Consider the following 7640-nt stretch of genomic DNA (forward strand, 5'->3'; position numbering starts at 1 on the left):
GATCAAATAAAATAACATGAAGCTCCAGAGCGTAGGGTTGCCAGGTCTCTTTTCGCCACCGGCGGGAGATTTTTGGGGTAGAGCCTGAGGAGGGCGGGGTTTGGGGGAGGGGAGGGACTTGAATGCCATAGAGTCCAATTGCCAAAGCGGCCATTTTTCTCCAGGTGATCTGATCGGCTGGAGATCAGTTGAATTAGCAGGAGATCTCCTGCTACTACCTGGCAGTTGGCAACCCTATCCAGAGCATCAAGCTTGATCAGGGTGGGCTTTGCCAATGGAGGAGGAGGAGGAAGAAGAAGAGGAGGAGGAGTTGGTTTTTATACCCAGTTTTCTCTAAGCAGTCTCAAAGTGGCTTGCAATCACCAGTCATGGGGGCCCTGACTACCAACGGGATGGGGGGGAACAGGGAGAAGAAGAGCAGGCTCCTGCTGCCGCTTGCACTTGTGCCTGCCCTGTTTGGGGCGGGGTCTGCTTGTTCCCTCCTCTTCTGGGGCTTGGGCAGCCAGCTTTGTGGCAGTGGCTGCTCTTGCCAGCCCTGCCTGGGGCTCAGGCAGCGGTTAGGGTTGCCAGGTCCCTCTTCACCACTGGCGAGAGGTTTTAAAGGGTGGAGCCTGAGGAGGGCAGGGTTTGGGGAGGGGAGGGACCTTAATGCCATAGAGTCCAATTTCCAAAGCTGCCATTTTCTCCTGGTGAACTGATCTCTATCAGCTGGAGATCAGTTGTAATAGCTGGCGATCTCCAGCTAGTATCCGGAGGCTGGCAACCCTAGCAGCGGTGGCTCCCAACTCCATTGTACAAGGCAAGGGGCCACTCTTTGTTTGGCTTGCAGGTGGCCCCAGTGGCAGCAGGCAGTAGTGGTGGCAGTGATGCCGGGCCCCATCTTGGACTTTTGTCCAGGGTCCCAAAACCACCAAGACTGCCCCGGGCTGGGTGTTAAGAAAAGCCATGGGGGAGGGGAGGGAGAAAAAAAAAGATGTCAAAGATCACGATCTTAAGACCTTGCCTCATAAGTATCCCATGTGAAAAAGTGATCAGGAATGCAGATTTTAATTCCCCCCCCCCATCTTAAAACGTAGAGCCCTGTGGCACAGAGTGGTAAGCTGCACTACTGGAGTCCAAGCTCTGCTCATGACCTGAGTTCAATCTCGACAGAAGTAGATTTCAGGTAGCCAACTCAAGGTTGACTCAGCCTTCCTTCTGAGGTTGGTAAAATTAGTACCCAGCTTGCTGAGGGTAAAGTGAAGATGACTGGGGAAGGGAATGGCAAACCACCCTGTAAACATAGTCTGCTCTGCCTAGTAAACGTAGGGATGTGATGTCACCCCATGGGTCAGTAATGACCCGGTGCTTGCACAGGGGAATACCTTTATCTTTTATCATCTTAAAATAAGCTTCCCTGATTGGCTTTTTACAAGCTGTGCCTCTTGACGATCTCTGGCAGGGAGCTTATGGGAAAGCATTTGCCCTCTCAAACCTGGAGAAATGCATGGACATGAATTAAATGAAACATCTCTGTGTTTAAATCATGTATTCGAGTTGTTGTATATGGAAAGACACTATAGAAATAATCATTTGGGATCAACCCAAGCAAGATCTTGTACCAGAGGCCTGAGTTTCTGCCAGCGAAGTTAATGGCGTGAATATTCCTACTATAGATTTCCAAGTTTTCAGACTGCAGGCTGTCTAAATACTTGCAAAGAAGCAAATTACTGCTATCCAAGTTGCTGGTATTAAGCTACAGTTTTCTTTTTGGCTAACATGTCCTTCCTGTATAACAGTAATTTTACTTAAAGCTTCTTCTTAAACGGAGAGCAGAGTTAAGGAGCTGGGCAAATGGCCCATGTGTGTTTTTTATTTAAATGAGGTCATGACTTAAGTCTTTCACTATACCACATAGAATGGGAGACGGATGACGCTTTCCCTCGTACAGGATGGTGGCTTTTCTGTGAATGCAAAGCAGGCAGAGATAGAAAAATAAACCCTTGCCAGATATTTAAATTTATAGTTGCTAAACTGACATGTCACCAAAAAAGAGGCATTACAGAGTAATCAAGAATCTCTTGGCTGTTAAGTCTAATCCTTAATGGTTTATGCACAGCCCAAGTGCCGTCTTTGGGTGGCCCAGCCAAGAGAGCACGGATCCTCCTCTGGGGCTTGGTTTGCCTCCGGCGAGCAGTGACACAGGAGGAAGCCTGTCAATCCCAGACTTTATACCCCCTCATCCCCTCCTGATCCCAACCTGCTATCAGCCAGCAAGTCCACAGTACTTTGGCAGCAAAATACCTTGAACCAGCCCTGGTGCAGCCCCATTCTATGCATGTTCCTTTGGAGTTTAAATTAGCTCCATTTGGACTTGCAATAGTGGGTTTAAATTACAGGCAGAAAGGTACCATCTGGATATTAGGGGAAAAAAGTTTTACAATGAGAGTAATTCAACAGTGGAATCAGCTGCATGGGGAGGTGGTGAGCTCCCCCTCACTGGCAGTCTTCAAGCAGTCCAGTCTTCAAGGCTGGACAAACACTTGTCATGGATGCTCTAGGCTGATCCTGCAATGAGCAGGGGGTTGGACTAGATGGCCTGTATGGCCCCTTCCAGCTCTATGATTCTATGAATTTATGACTGCTCCCTACTGAGTATGTCTGGCATTCTGGCCTGAACTCAAGAGGACTGGGCTGCTTTGAATCCAGATCGTACAATTTATTGATCTAAGAATTGCAACTATGCTTCCTTAATTAAAATTGGGTAACCCCTGCTAAGGCTCTCTTACACCATTTTTTAAAAATAATTTTTATTTATACTCTGGTTTCTCTTCAGATTGTATAAATCTTTCGCCTTTTACAATGTTTTGGAGTGTACTCTGAAATATGGGATATTTTTTCATCGGTTGCACAGACAAATATTTATATAGTTCTATCTGCTTCACAGATACCACGTTCAAAGTGTGGTCGAATTTTGGATCAGCCCCGGCCAAGAGACATTTTGTTCTCCTTGGCTGGCACCATCCTTCTTCCAGATGTCAAACAGATGCCAAGGAAGAACTATGGCCGTGTGCAAACTCTGCTCATGCCAGTAAGAGGAACAATACTGACAAAAGGAGGAGATGAGATCAGGGGAATCAATTTGGAAATATACCAAGAATAATGCTCAGACTCTGCAATTATGTGCCATTGAACATGTTTTGCTACTATTTTGCCCAAATTGGCAGAAAACCCACTTTTTGTAGTCGAACCTAGTGAAGATTGATTGCGGCATTAGCATCCTGATGGCTGCCAACTTTGAATGCTTTAAGAGGGGAGCTGACATGTTCATGGAGGATAGGGCTATCCATGGTTACTAGTCAAAATGAATACTAGTCGTGATGCATACCTATTCTTTCCAGTATCAGAGGAGCATGCCCATTATATTAGGTGCCATGGATCACAGGCAGGATAATGCTGCTTCAGTTGTCTTGTTGTGGGCTGCCTAGAGGCACCTGGTTGGCCACTATGTGAACAGACTGCTGGACTTGATGGACCTTGGTCTGATCCAGCATGGCTTTTCTTATGTTCTTAAGTACCACTGCATCCAATAGCAAACAGTATGACCCCTGTGTAGATGTTGAACACAGTAGAAGAGGGCCACCCACATACTAGGGTTCTCCACCTACTTGACTGAGTCCTTTGCTATGCCTCCCCCCAAAAAGAGATGCTATAAATAAACCAAAAGGGGGGCTTAAAAGCAGCCTGAAGGACTCACAGAACAACTCTAAGCAAGGCTACTCAAATCCTATTCAGGTCTATACAATGGAGCTCATTCCCAGGAAAGTGTTCTTAGGAAGGAATCATAAATGTCTTGCAGAAGCAATGGAATACTGAGTGTTAGATTAGGAGGAAAAGTGATGGCAGAGAAACTCTTGAAAGTGTATTGACTTTTGAAGGGGAGAATTTTAAAGGATAGTGTGGTATTTCCAAATTGTCTTCCCCTCCTGCAATTCTTTGTAGGCTTCCAACTTGTACTTAATACTGTAATCTCTGCTTCTCCAATAACTACTGTGTGTAATAATTATCTCCAAGTAGCAGGAATACAACACAAGATAAACAGTGACTTACCAGCAAATAAATCCACTGACAATATTTGGCAATATCTGGCAAGCTTGTTTTGACTCAGGAGTTTACTGGGACTGATCGGTGTTAAGTCCAATACTGGCTTCTAGCTATCCAAGTCTGTATATCGTATACAGAACAACCGAATATTCTGGCAATGTCTGGCTCAGCACTGGGAGGGGGGAAGTTAACTTTATGGGTATTTTCCATCTTTGATGCAGGTGATTGTTCTGGATTGTGATCTCTTTGGGAACACAAGCCAATTCACGACCACATGAAGGCTTTCTTGTTCAAGTAGCCACTTCAGAGTTTCGGAGGTTTCATTGTGGATACTATTCTACACAGTTTTTTAAAAATAATATCCACACACAAAGGATAAGCCTACATCATTTCTGTAAAAACGTTGTCTGTAAAGACATTGATATGGGACTCTGTTCTATAACGAAATCAATGTTAATATCAACTTCTGTTCCAGAGCTTGGTACAATTTATCTGGAGATAATAGTACCTATAATAGTGTTCCTGAAAGCTGGCATTAATTCTTTCTGGAGGTGTGTACAATTTTGTAAGTGATATTTTTGTTTTGTTTTTTCATTTTGAGATTAAATCTTTGGATGCTTAGGGAAAGTTTATCAAGCCACACAACAAACAGGCAAACAGGGAAGAGAATAAACCCACCCACAGTCTCTCTAGCTGATGGAGCATCTAGTAGAGCCAGAGGCTCCAGTGGGCTTAGAGTAGGCCACCTACTTGGACAGTTTGTACCCACATTGGCAACAATCCTAAAACCACTGGAAGACAAGAAGACCAGTGGGAACACATCTGGATTTGTGGTTCAACACTACAAAGTTGCCTGTGGGTTCAGAGGGCCCTTCACTGGGGAGATTATATCTGTTAGCAGGAGCTGGCTGTGTGCTAACGGAAGGGGGAGGCTGCTTTTAGAATACAGTCCACACAAGGCTTGTTGCTTTAGAAAATAAATGCATACTCTTCATTGTTAGATAAATCCATACTGAGATAGGAAAAGAGAGGCAGGCATTCTGTGTGAATGAGACTGGAGCACATTTGGGAAACAGTTATTATCATTCAGATAGACACTCATCAGGGAAACTGGATTGGCTGCAACTCCCTGTTTAGGTGTACACTTTTGAGGGGCTCTCACGAGGTTTCTGGCTGTCTGAATCCACTCAAGCTATTTCATGGGGTTGTTATGCACATTAAAGAGGATCTTGTACCCTGAGAAGAGCAGTGTGGGACCAGAACTTGTCTTGGGTTTGCTGCTGTAGAATATGTGCAAAAGTCCTTATGCGTGGTCTTATTTTGCAGGGTCCGCCAGTCGAATCTAACCCCTGTATTTTCCCAGCAAAATCTTGAAAGGAGAATCTGCTAGAAACAAATGGTGATTTCTCAGTCAGAAAAGGGCGAAACAAGAAACAAGACGCAGAAGATCTGGCAGTTCATAGAATCCTAGAGTTGGAAGGGACCCCCAGGGTCATCTAGTCCAACCCCCTGCACAAGGCGAGAAATTCACAACTACCTCCCCCACACACACCCAGTGCCCAGAAGATGGCCAAGATGCCCTCCCTCTCATGAACTGCCTAAGTTCATAGAATCAGCATTGCTGATAGATGGCCATCTAGCCTCTGCTTAAAAACCTCCAGGGAAGGAGCGCTTACCACCTCCCGAGGAAGCCTGTTCCACCGAGGAACCGCTCTGTTAGAAAATTCTTCGTAATGCCTAGATGGAAACTCTTCCGATTTAATTTTAACCCGTTGGTTCTGGTCTGACCTTCCAGTTTTGTTTTTACAGGACTGAAGTTACAGTTTGAACCCAGGCGAGGCAGACAGTTGACCTCCTATTTTCTTTACATTGTGGACACGCTTAAAACAACAACAACCCCGAAATGTGAGAGGGAGAGGGTTTGGGGAGGAAGCCTGAGGTGCTGGAAGGGTTAAACCCCCCCAACCACCCAATTCCACCACAAAAAAAAAAGTTACTGATGATGATGATGATGATGATGATGATGATGATGATGATGAAAGCTCATACCCTACCAGAAAATATTTTTGTTCGTCTTTAAGGTGCTCCTGGACTCTTGCCCTTTTCTACTAATGATGATGATGTGTGACATTTCATCCTGTGTGACCTCCTTCTCCCCCCACCCCCCCAAAAAAAAGCGTGTGGAAGGGGGCGTTGTCCTGCTGATTCTGTGCAACCGAGGCTTTCGCCCATTTCCAGTGGCTGCTGTTGTGAAGTTTGCCTGACATTTCTGGGAGGAGATCCAAAAAACAAAAACGGGGGAGGGGGAGAGGGGGAGGGAGGGAGGGAGGGAGGAAGGGGGAGAAGACCAGCGAGGGAAAGCAAGGTGAGGAGGAGCAGCCCTCTTCTGCTCAGCCTCCCAGCCTGTGCGCTCGACTCCTGCCCGGGGAAGCGACCAGCCTGGGCGCTTCGGCTCTCCTTGGGGAGACAAAGGCGCTGCGCTCCTCGGAGCAGTGCGGGGCCGCCGGGGAGGGTCTTTCCAAGAGACCCCGGGGCAGCAGCCAGCCTGCCAGCCTGCCTGCCTGCCTGCCTGCCTGCAGCCGCTCCGGCTGGAGGGAAAGGTGCCTCCCCGGCGTGGAGAGAAGGCAGAGGAGGGGACCGATGGAGGGGAGCGGAGAGACCCCTTAGGACGTTGCCTTGCGCCGCGCCCGGGGAAAAGAAAGCAGGGCTGGGGGCGGCGAAGCGGGGTGGGGGGGAGCCGTAACCCGCCGCAGATCTACATGGGCAACCGCTCCAGCTAAAGAAAGGCTTTTTGGCTGCGGTGGGGGGGGGGGAACCCCACTTCTGGAAGGGGAGCTTTGCGAACGGGTAAGTCTGCACGCCCCTTTGCCTGGAGGCAGGGCTACCACGAAGGCGCACCAGGCGGTCGCCTAGGGCGCAGACCTCGGAGGGGCGCAGAGCTGGCGGAAGGGGCACCTTTTTAAAACAGATTAGTTTCGGGGGGGGAATGTAACTTTATTATTTTTATTTTATTATTATTTTATTATTTTATTATTTTATTACTGTTATTATTTTATTATTAATATTATTTTAATAAAATAATTTATTTTTAATATTATTATTATTATTATTTTATTTTTATTATTTTATTTTTAATATTTTTATTATTATTTTATTTTTATTATTTTATTAATATTTTATTTTATTATTATTATTATTATTTTATTATTAATATTATTTTAAGATGAGTACCCCGGCGGTGCGATGGGCAATAATTCATTTTGACGTCTTGTAAAAAGTTTTGTAGGGATGCATCAGGCTTTTGTTGTTGTTTTTTCCCTACAAGACTCTGTTTTTGAAAATTGGTTAGCTATGGGGCGGGTGGGTAAAAGGACGATGACTGGGGAATAGGGCTGCCAGGTCCCTCTTCGCCATCGATGGGAGGTTTTTGGGGCGGAGCCTGAGGAGGGTGGGGTTTGGGGAGGGGAGGGACTCCAGTGCCATAGAGTCCAGTGGCCAAAGCGGCCATTTTCTCCGGGTGAACTGATCTCTGTCGTCTGGAGATCAGTTGTAATAGC

General features: G+C 46.3%; 1 protein-coding gene across 1 annotated transcript in view; it reads right to left on the reverse strand.

Moving 5' to 3' along the window:
• Window positions 1-7640, reverse strand: part of SLC35A5 (solute carrier family 35 member A5) — a 134234-nt gene that overhangs the window by 85870 nt on the left and 40724 nt on the right. The window lies entirely within an intron of this gene.

Source organism: Euleptes europaea, chromosome 12 (genome assembly GCF_029931775.1).
Source record: "Euleptes europaea isolate rEulEur1 chromosome 12, rEulEur1.hap1, whole genome shotgun sequence".
In the NCBI taxonomy this organism is placed as follows: Eukaryota; Metazoa; Chordata; class Lepidosauria; order Squamata; family Sphaerodactylidae; genus Euleptes; species Euleptes europaea.